This window comes from Bufo bufo, chromosome 1 (genome assembly GCF_905171765.1).
Source record: "Bufo bufo chromosome 1, aBufBuf1.1, whole genome shotgun sequence".
NCBI lineage: Eukaryota > Metazoa > Chordata > Amphibia > Anura > Bufonidae > Bufo > Bufo bufo.
Window position 1 is genome coordinate 408,595,899 of NC_053389.1, and position 16,663 is coordinate 408,612,561.

Consider the following 16,663-nt stretch of genomic DNA (forward strand, 5'->3'; position numbering starts at 1 on the left):
TATCCACATCTTCAGAAAACAAATATCAGGTTAGTAGCTACCACATACATCCTGTGCAGTATATAATCCCTTAATAGCCCTAATACATTTTTCCCACAATGGATGTTAAGTTGGGAGGCAGGTGCACATGCAATGGAACTAACTAATGAGCCAGAAATGATTAAAGTTCAATGGAAGGTCATGACCTGAAAAGAAAAAGATTAAGGCAATTTCAGTCTACCATGTGTACTTGTCAATGTGGTTGACATCAGTGTATATAGTATGCTGCCTGCATTGTATCATTTGCAGACTGTATTATTAAAGCATGCATGTAAATGATAGTTTTATTAAGAAATGTCACAGACGTCATAAATCTTACTTTACTGGTTCCATCATTTATTTGCATGGTTGTATTCGACTAGGACTGTTCATTTCTCGAGAAGCCTTCAATCTCATTACTTCTGTGAAGCATACAGAGTAATGTGATTACGATGAGCAATCATGGCGTACAGAGCAGGGCTGTGGTTTCTTCGTTAATGGAAGAAGAGTCAGATTTGTAACATTCAGCTGATTTCTTTTCTTGTATAATCATATAAGAGAATTAAGCCCAAATCCTTTTCGTATGTGCATATTGTAGGAATGTGTACAGCTAAGCAAAACAAGGAGAACCGCAGATTCTTTGCAAGAATCGGCAGAGGCAGCATGTTAGTAACCTTGTGAAGCTCTGCAAACCATTCATATAAAACAAATTGTAATAATTATCCTGGATAAATGCCAATAAAACTAGTTGTAAACCCAATGGGGCACATGTATCACCCAAAACGTACAGAACAGTGGCTAAATTTACTAAAACATTCTCTGTTCCTTTTATTTGAAAGCCTTTGTTAACCTTGTTTTTCATATGCTCTGCATATTTGAAAAGGATGCCTCAAAGGACAAAACAATTTGCAGTGGTCATCCCAAATTCATAATAGGCAAGTTGGATATTATTGGTGAAAATACTTGTGCGCATGTTAAATAGGCATGATGTGTACATCAAAAAGGTCATCTTGATAAAATTGTGCTCAATGGCCCAGAAGTACTAAGTCTGTTGATGTAAACTGTGTCTACACAGTGCATGGTGTTGGTTAATGTAGCGCTGCTCCGATTCACTTCAATGTGGATGTCAGGAGTTTACCCAGTCAAGATTTTGTGCACTGCTGTCCTGTGAGGGTTGCCATGTTGACAAGTCAAGCCTCGGCTGGTCGATCAGTGAGGCTGGAAGCTGATCCAATGAGCTTGCACCAGTTTTTAGCTACCTTACTCTGCAGATGTAAACTGGGTCCCTATCAGCCAAGTCTATCTGGCTTTACAGCAGGCTCTGGTGAAGAAGGGGTAGCCTTAGCTTCCCACCAACAGCAGTATCTGAATTTACTGGCTATGGTTCCAGATGGTGATCAATATATTTTGTTACAGTGGATAGGCCAAATTCCTTATTGCTATTATGGAAAGTAATCAACTCCCTACTGTATTGCACTTTAGAGAGTTAACTTGCATTGTGATTTATGCTGTTCTGTGCACTTATACTGCTTCATACTGATGAACTGCATTTATACATTTATTGTAATGTATCATGTTAATTTTCACTGTTATTAGACTATAGCTTCACTGCAGCTAAGACAGCTAGTTAAGACTGATAGACTTTATACCTACAGTTTTGTAGGGAAAAAAACAGACATTCTGGGGGACATTTATCAATCACTATTATGGCACATGGCATCAATGTGCGACTTTTTGATCTTCTCTGCACTTTTCTGAAGTGCCAAAAAAGGGGCAGTGGCTTTGTGGAAGGGTGTGTGGTTTCACACCACCACTGCATTTACTATAACTTTCGCCAGAAAATGGCAGAAGTTATATCTGAAGTCTACGCCAGCCTGTAGCTGGCATAGACTTCAGTTTCTGATGCACAGCAGGGTAGTGATGCACTTGATTTGTTAAGAGGCTTCTGCTTCTTAACAAATCAGGCTCATCTCACGCCAGCGCAGGGAGTTCAAGACTGGTGGATGGATCTGCCAGTCTTGATATATCTCCCCCACTGACTTTCTGACAGGTTTGCTCTGTTGTTTATGTCTGAAGACCTGTTTATGTCTGGAAAAACTGCTTATTAATTTCCACAGACTTGCATTGAAGCTCTATACAAGCCTATGATAGTGTTACGACTGTAGGTAAGGACAAAGACAGTGAGCCCTAAGACGAGAACCTAGCCCGGTTTCCCTACCTACTTGCGTACAAGCCCTAGATGGCTAGACCGCAACTGGTTGATGGTCCCTACACTAATTAAGTGCAGAGACGGACAAGCAACAAAGACAGACAAACACAATACCAGAGTCATAAATAAATGGGTCAGAACCAGACAAGCCAAACAAGAGACAAAGAATGGTCAGAAGGCAACCTGAGATCAAACCCAGACGGATGACGCAGTACCAAACGAGAGACAGAGTGGTCAGAAGACAGGCTGGGGTCAGAGGAATGGGCAATCCAGTAAGCACAGGAACAAGATACCAGGAACACAGCTAGTGAGTCAGAGACTATCACTGGCACTGGTGTCTGGCCAGGAAGGGGTTTAAATAGAGTGCCAAGTCCCTCGATCAGAACCTGGTAGGCCCATGACTTGGCGTTCCATTTGTCAGAAACATTAGCACACAGTAATAAAGCAGCTGAGCAATCAGCCCACTGCTAATCTAACCCCAGCATATGCCTGCTGCAGGTAGAAACAACCGCAGGAAAACACATCCGTTTGAATAATACAACCGGCTGCATATGTTCAGAATGGATCCGGTTGTATTATGGTGAAAATTAACATGCCGGGTCAATACCATTGTAAGTCAATGGGCGCCAGAGCTATTTTTTTTGTGTCCATAAAAAAAAGATCCGGCACCATTGAATTACATGATATTTGATTTTGGATCCGTCATGTCCAGTTTCCCATGCCGCACACAAAAATGCGGCTTGTAGTGGTTTTGTGTCCGGCATGAGAATGCAAGAAAACGGAATGCATTCTGGTGCACTCTGTTCTGGTTGTTTAATTTTGTACCCATTGACAATGAATAGGGACAAAACTGAAGCGTTTTCCTCTGGTTTGAGATCCTCTGCCAGATGTCATATGACGGAAAGGAAAACGCAGATGTGAAAGTAGCCTAAAGTGGCACATATAGATATAGGACACTTAAAACATACCTGAGTTTTCTGAAAAAGTTTACATAATGGCTGTGTTTCTTTATACAATCATAACTATGAAGGAACAGTTATGTTTGGGCTTCCTTAATGTTTTTTCCAGCCATATTATTCCCTGTTTCAGCTGCACAGTTAGATGCATTTCACTCAGAAGCAGGGGGCTTACACATTTGATTCAAGTATAATTTATTCGTACCTGAATCATATCTGCTAACTGATTTATTTGAATTGGACCCAAATAGAATTTCAGGAAATTTGCTCATCTCTACATTTGGCCTTTGAAAAAGAGCCTCACAACTTATAGCCTGAAACATTGCCTATGGTACTTATACTGAAGCAGTAAAAATGCAGTGTTTTCTTTCATTAGAACATAATATTTGAACTATAAAAACTATGACTATTACATATGGGATATGGTGTATATCTAATGGGAATCTGTCAGCAGATTCATACTGCCCTAAACATGGGAAGCTGGAAATAGCTACAGGTTCCCAGATAACAGTGAAATACATTTTACTCTTAAACAGGGAAAACATAGGAGGAATTTACAAAGCCCTGCACTCTTGAACATGGTCTTGAAAAAGTAAAAAATAAAAATAAAATAATAAGGCTTTGCGGCTTTTGGGATTACCTTGCTTAAAAAGTTTGTACCATTTTGCATTTTACAAAGAAAGTAGGCATGGTAAACTTTTGGAGCTGGTTTAAGCTAGATTTAAATCAGTTGCAAAATTGTAGGAGTCTTACTCTAATGAAGAGCTGGTGTACACAGTGGAGTAAAATCTCAAGAAAGAAATGTTAAACTTAGAGGTTTTCCAGTTTTTATATAGTTTTATTTATTTGCTTATATAACTGGAAATTCAAATGATACAAGTTTCTAATATAAATGTATTTAAAATTTTTGCATGCATACCTTTCGTATATGAGGTGGTTGACCGTTATGTGCATTAGAATGGTATAGCCCATGTATCAGTCCTGAAACATGACAGTCATGTGACACTTTTCACATCATATAATCCTTGAAATTCAGTAAGAAGCAGTGTTACATTACATATGGGCTGGGTCTGCACACAGGACACATTTATGTGATAAGTAAATGGGACTTTTGGTAGAATTATGATTTTTTTAAATTGTGTTTATTACTGTAACTACATTATGGCGTGTATTTTCATAGCTCCCTGTATGTAGGTGATTTGGAAATGGCTGCCTGTCTCTAGGTGATATTGTAAAATGGCTGCCTGTCTATAGATAATGTGTTGTTAATAAAGTTTATTATAAAAAAACAAACACAACTCACTGATCTGCTTCTACAAATACACTGACAGACTTGATAAGATGCTGATGCAGGTAGTAATACTGTATATATTGTATATAGTGTTGAACAAATCGAATTTCGCTAAGTGGATCTGAATTTTAGGGAAAATTAGAATTGCCGCAAATCCGTATTTCCTTGTGCTTTGTGGTAACAAATCAATTTTCCCTAAAATTGCAATAAAACAAAAAAAATTATACTCACTTCATCCATTTGCGTGCAAAGAGTCCTCCACGGCGCTCTTGATGGAAGATCCCGTGCAAAATCTTATCACGTGACCATGACAGCCAGCGTGATGATGTCATCATGCACCGTGCAAGATTTTGAGCCTGATCTTCAAGCAAAATGGCCGCAGAGGGCCCTTTGCGATCAAATGGATAAGGTGAGTATTTAATTTTTTTTTGTAACAGGTTAACCCCTGACAGTCCTCAATGATCATCTGAGATGCAGCGATCATCGATGAACGCAGCATCTGAGGGGTTCAATTACGGGGGGCGCAGCGCAATCGCCATTCCCCATCATTGAGCCCACTACTCACAATGAAATGTGCTTCATAATTTGTCATTTTCTTTGTGAGTTTCTGCAAAGCAGCTGAATTAAAGTTTTGAGAACTCCGCTCATCTCTAACTGTGTATGTTCTGTTCCTTAATACTACCATGCACCTGTTAGATACAGTTAAGCCAGGTAACATAATACTTGTGAGGGTCACATGGTGGCTCACATGACACCGTGTTTAGTCATATTCACCTCTCCTATGGATACATTTTACAGGACTAAAATGGGCCATGCAATTTTTATTTCCTTTAGGGAGAGGCTACTGTATGGATATAATAAAAGTTTACAAGAATTAATTTTTATAGATGTATATTAGAAAATTGTTCAACATCCTATCCTCTAAATAAATGTAATCACCTTATATGGAACCTACCATTTGATAAATTTGGTGCAAATGACAGCAAAACAGCCTCCTGCAAGGCTGACTCATGATAAAGGGGAATTAAAAATTGCTATAAGAGGAAAGAAACACAAACAACCTGTCAATCCTGCTTAGTCATGATCAGGGAAGGCCCCTAGCAGACTATTCTCTCCAAGCCCACCACTTTTTAAACTTTTTTATTTTGTGTGTGAAATGCTGCAGTAATTCAGAATAAAACATAATTGATTGTTATCAGGGAGCCTGCTGGTATTGAGCAGCATAACTCTGCTGACAGGTTCCGTTTATGGCAACATACTACCCAACTAAACAGCATGTATAATATCGTATTCATAGAATAGTAAGGACTGGGGTCCAAATCTACCAACTCATTACTGTTACCCCTATGTGCACACATCTACAGTATTTTCATAGTAGAAACAAGAAATAAAAAGATTCCCAAAACAATTTGAACATTTGTAACCCACTTGTCATCTGTCCCTTTTCTGCTTTCTGTTCATGGGTATAAAAAACAGGATAGAAAACAAAACAAAAACAAAAAAAATTATGGCTCCAAAGCCCAAGTTCTCAGCTCATTTAGGGGAAGCGTAGTTAGTGATAATTTTAGACAGTGGATGGGGAGAATGGAATGGGGAGTGGAAAATGACTGGAGACCAAAATAATCAAAATCTTCTCCTATTCTGAACACTCCTGTGCACTCCTGTCTCTGTTTGTTATTCCTACAATGTTATTACTTAATGCTTGTCTCATTTTTCTTTGAGTATAAGTTTTCAGCTCACACAGCAGTTTTCTTGCTAGTCTTGACTCCCATTTGATATCTCTTTGACTTTTTACTTTATTTACAACAGCTATTCAAAGGAAGATAATATGTAAAAGGAAAATGCATAGTGAAATATAAACTTCCCCTTAAGTGTAGAAGTGCATCACTGCCCTAAAACTCAATAAATCATTGGGTCCAGATGGCATACACCCAGGGGCGTAGCTAGAAGTGACTGGGCCCCATGGCAAATTTTTTGTATGGGATCCCCACCACCATCACACACACACACACATATACACACATGTGTAAACAGACTTCTTTGCAAACGCCCTCCTCCCATGCAAACCCCACTCATGTGGCAATTTTGTGACTTTTTACAATTTATTTTACTGTCATTTTTAGCACGACTTTATTGTTTTTTAACATTTACAGCTGCTGATGGAGTTTATTTTTAATTCAACCCCTTTAAACCTGCTTTATAATTGTAATAGACATGTCTGCTTTACCTCTTAATAACCACAAGTATTAAGGTAGCCTCTGTACCTTTTATACTGCAGCCACAGATGCCCTATACAGTTCTGTCATAGGTTCATTCATACACGCTTACTTTTTACAAAATTTATCCATTAACATATGTTGAGACACGGTACTATGATTATTTACAGTTGGTCACTAGGACCAGAAATTGTCTCTAGGTTTACATATGTTACTTATCCCTATATATAAAATGTAACGTTTATTTCTTGTTACTAAAAATTGCTACCTAAAACTGACATTTAAAATTGTCAGCTGTGTCTGCGGTACCGCTTGTAATTGCCTTGTTTTGCAATGGGGCTAGCTACGGGGCCTCACTTTGTGCTACCTAGCATACTCCTCTGTTTTCACACGGTGTCTACCGTGCTGTAATAGGCTCACACTGTTTGTCTCACAGTGCACTACACCTTGAGTTGGTGAGTTCCCTACTAGCACTCCCTATTTGCTCATTAATGCTCCATGATCCTTGCTTTTGCAGTCACTAGCTGGTTAAAACACATGTATATTCACACTCTGCCCCTCAACATGTTTCGCCAAGCACTTGGCGTCATCAGGGGTTTTGGGCAGTGCTAGTAGGGAACTCACCAACTCAAGGTGTAGTGCACTGTGAGACAAACAGTGTGAGCCTATTACAGCACGGTAGACACCGTGTGAAAACAGAGGAGTATGCTAGGTAGCACGAAGTGAGGCTCCGTAGCTAGCCCCATTGCAAAACAAGGCAATTACAAGCGGTACCGCAGACACAGCTGACAATTTTAAATGTCAGTTTTAGGTAGCAATTTTTAGTGACAAGAAATAAACGTTACATTTTATATATAGGAATAAGTAACATATGTAAACCTAGAGACAATTTCTGGTCCTAGTGACCAACTGTAAATAATCACTCATACACACACTCACTACATACATGAACACACTCATATACGTGCTTACCACATACATAGACGCACTCATACACACAGTCACTACATAAATGGACGCACTCATACATGCACCCACCACATACATACAAGTGAAACTCAAAAAATTAGAATATGAGTGTGTCCATGTCATGTCCTGGGTAAGGGCCTGACAAAGCGCAACTGTGCGCGAAACGGCCGTCGACGCTGCTGCATGCGAAAATAGGCATACTGCACCAAGCCGTGTGTAATCTATGTATTGAGCTTTGGAAATAAAGATTGAAGCAAGAAAATTCTTCAGTGGTGAGTGCTGCCTGTTCTTCTTCTTTTTCTATGTGAATTATATCGACTGCTTGTGAGGATTGCGCACCACCGATACTGTAGAAAAGAAAGGAGGTACAAGTGGACCTTTGTGTGAATGTTCCGGATTTATCGAGTTGCAGCTGTGCCACCAGGTCTTTTATACATGGTTCACTATCTCATATATTAGTTTCACCTTTTAAGTTGCATTACTGAAATAAATGAACTTTGCAAAATATTCTAATTTTTCGAGTTTCACCTGTAGGCACGCTCATACACACAGTCACCACATATGTGGACACACTCATCAACACATTCACCACATACATGGACACACTCATACACAGTCACCACATATGTGGACACACTCATCAACACATTCACCACATACATGGACGCACTCATACACAGTCACCACATACATGGACGCACTCATACAAACAGTCATCACATACATGGACACACTCATACACACAGTCCCCACGTACATGGACACACTCATACACACAGTCACCACATACATGGACGCACTCATACACACAGTCACCACATACATGGACACACTCATACGCACAGTCACCACATACATGGACACACTCATACACACAGTCACCACATACATGGACACACTCATACACACAGTCACCACATACATGGACACACTCATACACACAGTCACCACATACATGGACGCACTCATACACACAGTCACCACATACATGGACACACTCATATATGCGCTCACCACATACATGGACACACTCATACACACAGTCACCACATACATGGACACACTCATACACACAGTCACCACATACATGGACGCACTCATATACACAGTCACCACATACATGGACAAACTCATACACACAGTCACCACATTCATGGACACACTCATACACACAGTTACCACATACATGGACGCACTCATACACAGTCACCACATACATGGACGCAATCATACACACAGTCACCACATACATGGACACACTCATACACACAGTCACCACATACATGGACACACTCATACACACAGTCACCACATACATGGACACACTCATACACAGTCACCACATACATGGACACACTCATACACACAGTCACCACATACATGGACGCACTGATACACAGTCACCACATACATGGAAGCACTCATACACAGTCAGCACATACCCGATGTAGTAGAGTTAACACTCATGCTTTCTGAGATTTCTGAGATGTGTTATCTAAACTAAGCAAACACCTTCAATTGCTTTTCAATGGCTTCTGTTTCAAGATAACACGATTATTTAATAAATTTCAGTTAAGCGTTTGAGTGCTAACCCTGCTACATCTGTACATGTACACGCTCATACATGCGCTCACCACATATATAGACATACTCATACACACAGTCACCACATACATGGACACACTCATACACACAGTCACCACATACATGGATGCACTCATACACACAGTCACCACATACATGGACGCACTGATACACAGTCACCACATACATGGACGCACTCATACACAGTCACCACATACATGTACATGCTCATAGATGCGCTCACCACATATATGAACATACTCATACACACAGTCACCACATACATGGACACGCTCATACACTTAGTCACCACATACATCGACATACTGATACACACTGTCACCACAACATGGACACACTCATATTCAATATATAGACACCCAGTTTTCCTGCTGTCTTACATACATGGCACATGAGTGACATCTCCCCCCACTGCCCATACTTTTATACCTCTGCACTTGTACCATGCAGGATAGCAGGGAAGCTGGATGACATTACACCGTGTAATGTCACCCAGCTTTCCTACTGTACTGCATGTCACATGAGAATAGTCTGGGAAAGCTGAATATAACCTCAGTTCCATGCCACTCATATCACTGGCGGGTTTGTAACAATCCAAATGAAGTTCAGCATCGGAGGTTCAGGCTGCAGGAAGCGTGGGTAGAAAGAATGGGTGGAGCTATGTTGCTCCGCCCACATCTGACTGTCCTGATGCTGGTCACTGTCCATCATCAGAACTGAGGAGAGGGAGAAGCAAAGCAATGATAAAGGACAGTGACTGCACCACCAGTGAATGCATTACTGCCAGTACTGCGCTGATGGCAGCCCTGCTGCCAATATTCAAAAAGGGGTCAAAAACTGAGCCTGGAAACTACTGCCTATAACACTTTGCCTCTATTGTGAATAAATTGAAGGTTTTCTAGGAAAATAAGTATAGTGCTGAAAGCATGGGTTTATGAGGGATCAGTTCTGTTAAATTAATCTGATCAATTTATATGATAAGGTAAGTTCTAGAATGGACTGGGGGATTTATTAGATGTCATATATCTTGATTTTTGGGATATCTTGTGACTGGCTCAGGAATAGAAAACAGGGTGGTTATTAACGTTACACACTCGGATTGGGTCACTGTCACTAGTGGAGTACCTCAGGGGTCAATATTGGGCTTCCTCCGGTCTGCTTTTTTCCTTTTCTCCTTAACATTTATATGTATACAAATATTTTACTTGTCTTTCTTCTCGCAGTGATGTCTTCTCCGCGGGATTCGGATGGCAGAAAGGCAAGTTCTAAGAGGAAGCATTTATCCTGCTACAATTGTAGTGCTCTTTTGGATGATAGCTGCCCCTACTCCAGGTGTGACAGGTCCAACCTTCGAGTGAACCTACTAGGCAAGACATGTATTAATGGGTGAAGAGCTATATGGATGGATCTATTAAGGGAGTCGTAAACCTGCTTAATGAAAGGCTTCCTGCTCAGACCGCTATGGAGTCCTCTGCTCCTGTGGAGAGACCTTCTGTGATCTCCTTAGTTTCTTTCTCCTCAGATGAAGAGGAGCTTACGTGTTGTTTTTTTCCTCAAGAAAAAACACAGAAGCTACTCAAGTCCATCAGGTCGGGGGACCATGATGTTGACCCGGGGGAGCCTTCCGATCCCACTAGTCAGGCACTACGTGTCTTTAAAGCGGATGAGACCCTCCTCTTTGTCATGCATACAGAGTGGAAAAAACCTGAGAAAGGTCCGGTTCTAACCAAGAAATTTAGAACCATGTTCCCAATGGTTAAATACTTGGTGGAATCAGGGGGTTCCATTCCCAAGGTGGACATGGCTATTGCCAAATTGTCCAGACGCACTCTGGTTCCAGCAGATGATGGGTCTAGTCTCCAGGAACCCTTTGACAGGAGAGCGGAGTGCACTCTGAGAAGAGGTTACACGGCAGCCGCAGCTTCCGCTTCTACAGCCATTGCTGCTACTGAGGTCTCTACGTTCCTCCGGACTCGCCTGAATCTGATTCAGACGGACGTGGATCAGATGGTGTCTCGTGACAACATTCTAGCTGCCTTCAAGACCATTAATCTGGCGATGGATTTCATGTGCGATACTGCGCAGCTTCAGCTGAAATTGGCGGCCAAATCCATGGCCCTTGTGTCAGCGGCCCGTAGGCCTTTGTGGCTTAAACCTTGGGTCGCTGACAACTCCTCTAAGTATAACTTATGTGGCCTTCCCTTTGAGCCCGACTGTTTGTTCGGCTCGGAGCTAGATAAAATTATGGAATGCCTACCAGATAAGAAGGGGAAAAGTCTTCCCCAACAGTCTTTTCGAGGGTGAGGCAGACAGAACCATGGAGGTAGGTCTGGCCAGCAGTCAAGAGCTCGAAGGGACTGTGGAGCGCAGCGAAGAGGTTCGAATCGCTCTCACGAAGGAGTCAAGGATAAAAGATCCACCTCCTGACTACGGGCCTCCTCAAGGCTCTTGGATGACTCCCGTTACTCCTGCTGTCCTGCCAGAAAACTTCCCCATTCCTCTGTCTCATCTTCCCATCGGGGGTCGTCTCTCCCACTTCAAGAAGAATTGGATCCAAGATATTTTGGATCCCTGGGTCCTGAATATCATCTCCGAGGGGTATTTAATCAATCTCATCTCTCTTCTTCCAGACAGGTTCATCAAGACCAAGCTCTTACAAGCTGACAAGCAGTCGGTTCTGGAGGCTTACATTCAGGACTACATCCGCAAGGGGGCTCTGGAGGAGGTTCTGGCAGGGGAACAAGGCTTAGGGATCTATTCACCAGTTTTTCTGGTTCCCAAGACGTCAGGAGATCTCCGGATGATTATCGATCTGAGGTATTTAAATCGATATATAAGGAAGATGAAGTTTTGTATGGAGACCATCAGGTCAGTGGTTCACGTTCTCAATCCTGGGGACGTGATGGCAACCCTGGACCCCAAAGATGCATATCTGCACATCCCGATTCATCCTGCTTCCAGGAAATATCTCAGGATAACGGTCCAGGTTTTGGGTGTCACCAGACACCTTCAGTTTGTTGCCCATTCTTTTGGCATTTCTTCTGCCCCTCACACTTTTACCAAGCTGGTGGTTTCCGTGGTGGCATCTTTAAGGCTTGACCATCATTCCTTGATCTATCATTCCTTGAGCTCTCATTCCAAAGCTCCCTGGCTTACATCTTGCGAGGGTATTGATGAAAATCCGTCAGTATCAGGCCTCGGTGATAGCCATCATACCGTTTTGGCCAAAGAGATCCTGGTTTACCCAGCTCACCCAAATGAGTCAATGGCAATATTGGAGGCTCCCCCCTCAGCAGACCCTTGTGTCGTGGGACATTCACCTCTGCTCAGATCTGCACAGGTTCAACCTGACAGCCTGGAGGTTGATCAGTCCCTTCCCAGAATAGAAGGGCTTTCAGAGTCGGTCCTGAGAACGCTGTATCATTCAAGAGCGAACTCTACCAAGAGAGCCTACTCACGGATTATGAGGATATTTTCATCCTAGTGTACCTCAAAGGAGGTGGCGTCTGCAGATCCACCCCTCTCCGCCATACTTTAGTTCCTGCAAGACGGCCTTGACAAGGGCCTTGCTCAGTCTACCCTGAGGGTTCAAGATTCAGCCATCTCAGTTTGCCTCAACAGGTCTTTTTCTCAGGACCCGCTCATCAAACGGTTCCTTAAAGGAGCTGAAAGGTTAAAGCCTACAGTACTGAGACCCTTTCCTAAATGGGATAAATCAGTAGTTCTCAGGGGGTTAGCATCTCCCCCCTGTGAACCTTTGGAGGAGGTGGATTTCAAGTTTGTCATATGGAAACTTGTTTTTCTCCTTGCAGTGACTTCGGCCAAGAGGGTCTCTGAGCTTCAAGCTCTCTCAGCACACGAGCCCTATACTATCTTTTTGCAAGATCGGGTCCTTCTAGGATTTCTCCCGTACTTTAGGCTTAAAGTTCCTTCGTTCCAGAATATCAACCAGGTGATATTTCTCCCGGTTCTTTCTACACCTTCTACCTCCTCCGAGGAATCTGTTAGACATCCTCTGGATGTCTCGAGATGCCTCCGGATCTATGTGGATAGATCAAAGGAGTTCAGGTAAGATGAAAATCTTCGAATCCTGTTTGCTGGTAAGTTTAAAGGCCATAAGGCATCTAAACCATCCATCAGTCGATGGATTAAGGAGGCTATTAGGGAATCCTTTGTTTCCCAATCTCTAGACCCTCCGGGGTTTGTGAAGGCCCATTCTACTAGGGCCGTAGCCAGGGCTTTTTTTCTCAGAGAAAAGGTGGTGGAACTCACCCCCCATGGCCACACCCCTACCCACCCCTAGGACCGCCCCCTAAAACCGCCCCTTTAGAGAACAGGGATGCAAGTAAAATTGCCAGCGACGGTCGTGACAGCCCTCTGACCACTTATAAAATGTGTTCAATGTGCTGCCCATTGTGTTGGATTGTCAATGCAACCCTCTTCTCCCACTCTTCACACACTGATAGCAACACCGCAGGAGAAATGCTAGCACAGGCTTCCAGTATCCGTAGTTTCAGGTGCTGCACATCTCGTATCTTCACAGCATAGACGATTGCCTTCAGATAATACGAGATGTGCAGCACCTGAAACTACGGATACTGGAAGCCTGTGCTAGCATTTCTCCTGCGGTGTTGCTATCAGTGTGTGAAGAGTGGGAGAAGAGGGTTGCATTGACAATCCAACACAATGGGCAGCACATTGAACACATTTTATAAGTGGTCAGAAACTTGTAAATAACTCATGAAATAATAAAGTTACGTTAAAACCAAGCACACCATTGTTTTTCTTGTGAAATTCCCAATAAGTTTGATGTGTCACATGACCCTCTTCCTATTGAGAAAACAAAAGTTGGATTCAAAATGGCCTACTTCAAAATGGCCACCATGGTCACCACCCATCTTGAAAAGTTTCCCCCCTCACATATACTAATGTGCCACAAACAGGAAGTTAATATCACCAACCATTCCCATTTTATTAAGGTGTATCCATATAAATGGCCCACCCTGTAGATTGGATGCCAGATTAGCTGAATACTCGGCCTTTGAGCAGACTATACTTGATTCTGCCAGGCATGAGGGCCCTCCCTAGGGGTTCTTCTTGCTATTTCCCCATCTGTGCTGCTGGTAGGACGTAAGGGAATTGTTAATTTCTAACGATAATTTGTTTTCACTTAGTTCAAACAGCAGCACACAAATATCCCACCCTAGTAAGTCTAGTTTTTTCTTGCTATAACACAGTGGTCTGGGGTTGATTCCCTCCTTTATAGGGGATACTTAATTGTTTTATTGTTTTATTACTTGGGCTCATTAATAATTCCGCTGGTCCTACCAGTCCACGGGGGGTTAACCCCATCTGTGCTGCTGTTAGGACTAAGGAAAAACAAATTATCGTTAGAAATTAACCATTCTCTGCTTTTAAAACAAATTGTGATATCTCATATAATAATTATTACTTTACATTTCCCATATGTCTACTTTATGTTTGGATCATTTTGTGAATGCCATTTTATTTTTTGGGGATTTAGAAGGCTTAGAAGTTTAGAAGCAAATCTTGAAATTTTTCAGAAGATTTCCAAAACCCACTTTTTAAGGACCAGTTCAGTTCTGAAGTCACTTTGTGAGGCTTACATAATAGAAACCACCCAAAAATGACCCCATTTTAGAAATAACACCCCTCGAGGTATTCAAAACTGATTTTTACAAACTTTGATAACCCTTTAGGTGTTCCACAAGAATTGAAAGAATATGTAGATGAAATTTCAGAATTTCACTTTTTTAGCAGATTTTCCATTTTAATCAATTTTTTCCAGTAACAAAGAAAGGTTTAACAGCCAAACAAAACTCAATATTTATTACCCTGATTATGTAGTTTACAGAAACACCCCATATGTGGTCGTAAACTGCTGTACGGGCACATGGCAGGGCGCATAAGGAAAGGAATGCCATATGGTTTTTGGACTGAAGATTTCACTGGGATAATTTTAAAGAGGACCTTTCATCTGGCAAAACATTGTGAACTAAGTATCATGATCTGTACAGCGGCGCCCAGGGATCTCACTGCACTTACTATTATCCCTGGGCGCCACTCCGTTCTCCTGCTATGCCCTCCGGTATGTTCGGTCACTTGGTTATAGTAGGCGGAGACTTAGGGGACTTGGTTATAGTTGGAGGAGACTGCCCTTGTTCTCCTGGGCGTCTTCTTCTCCCAGGCTGTAGCACTGGCCAATTGCAGCGCAGAGCTCACAGCCTGGGAGTTTTTTTTCTCCCAGGCTGTGAGCTCTGCGCTGCGATTGGTCAGCGCTACAGCCTAGGAGAAAGAGACGCCCAGGAGAACAAGGGCAGTCTCTTCCTCCTATAACCAAGTGACCGAACATACCAGAGGGCATAGCAGGAGAACGGAGTGGCGCCCAGGGATAATAGTAAGTGCAGTGAGATCCCTGGGCGCCGCTGTACATATCATGACACTTAGTTCACAATGTTTTGCCAGATGAAAGGTCCTCTTTAAGTTGCCATGTCACATTTGAAGACCCCCTGATGCACCCCTAAAGTAGAAACTCCCCAAAAAGTTACCCAATTTTGGAAAATACGCCCCTCAAGGTATTCAAAACTGATTTTACAAACTTTGCTAACCCTTTAGGTGTTCCACAAGAATTAAATGAAAATGTATATGAAATTTCAGAATTTCACTTTTTTGGCAGATTTTCCAATTTAATCCATTTTTTCCAGTAACAAAGCAAGGGTTTACATCTAAACAAAACTCAACATTTATTACCCTGATTCTGTAGTTTACAGAAACACCTCATATGTGGTCGTAAACTGCTATATAGGCACACAGCAGGGCATAGAAGGAAAGGAGCGCCATGTGGTTTTTACAGAACATATTTCACTGGGATCATTTTAAGTTGGCATATCAACTTTTAGGGTCAACACTGGTACCCAATACACAAAAGTGGAAAATGAATGGGTATCTGAGTCTCCCACCATACAATATCACATAACATCTAGAAGACTTGGACTTATTTGTTAAAACATAACTTTTACTTATTATCAAAAATAAGATAATCAATACCGTGCTCAAATAATGTGGTGAGAAAAATAAAGAAAAATATACATAAAATATAAAATATGCTCTAATATGCACCTCATTAATTACTGCTTGGATAATAATTGGAAAGGTCTTACCCAACCCAGGATATTTTCAGCAACAGGTGCCCGTCTTTTTGTGAATTGACGGTAGAGTCAGATAACCGGAGCTCATAGCGTGATTGGCAGTACTAGCTAGCAAACCCTTATACTATATCCCTGCCTGCAAATAAGGAGGGAAGGGGGCTAGTCATCCCTGCCTATCATACACAGAACACCCGCCCCTAATTGGGGCCTATTCCCTAATATTGACCCTC

General features: G+C 42.0%; 1 long non-coding RNA gene across 1 annotated transcript; it reads left to right on the top strand.

Moving 5' to 3' along the window:
- Positions 1-1,862: 1,862 nt before the first annotated feature.
- LOC120978041 lies at positions 1,863-15,261 on the top strand. Its single transcript, XR_005774034.1, has 3 exons — positions 1,863-2,006; positions 6,719-6,725; positions 15,251-15,261. It is a non-coding gene; the product is annotated as an uncharacterized LOC120978041 (long non-coding RNA).
- Positions 15,262-16,663: the final 1,402 nt, after the last annotated feature.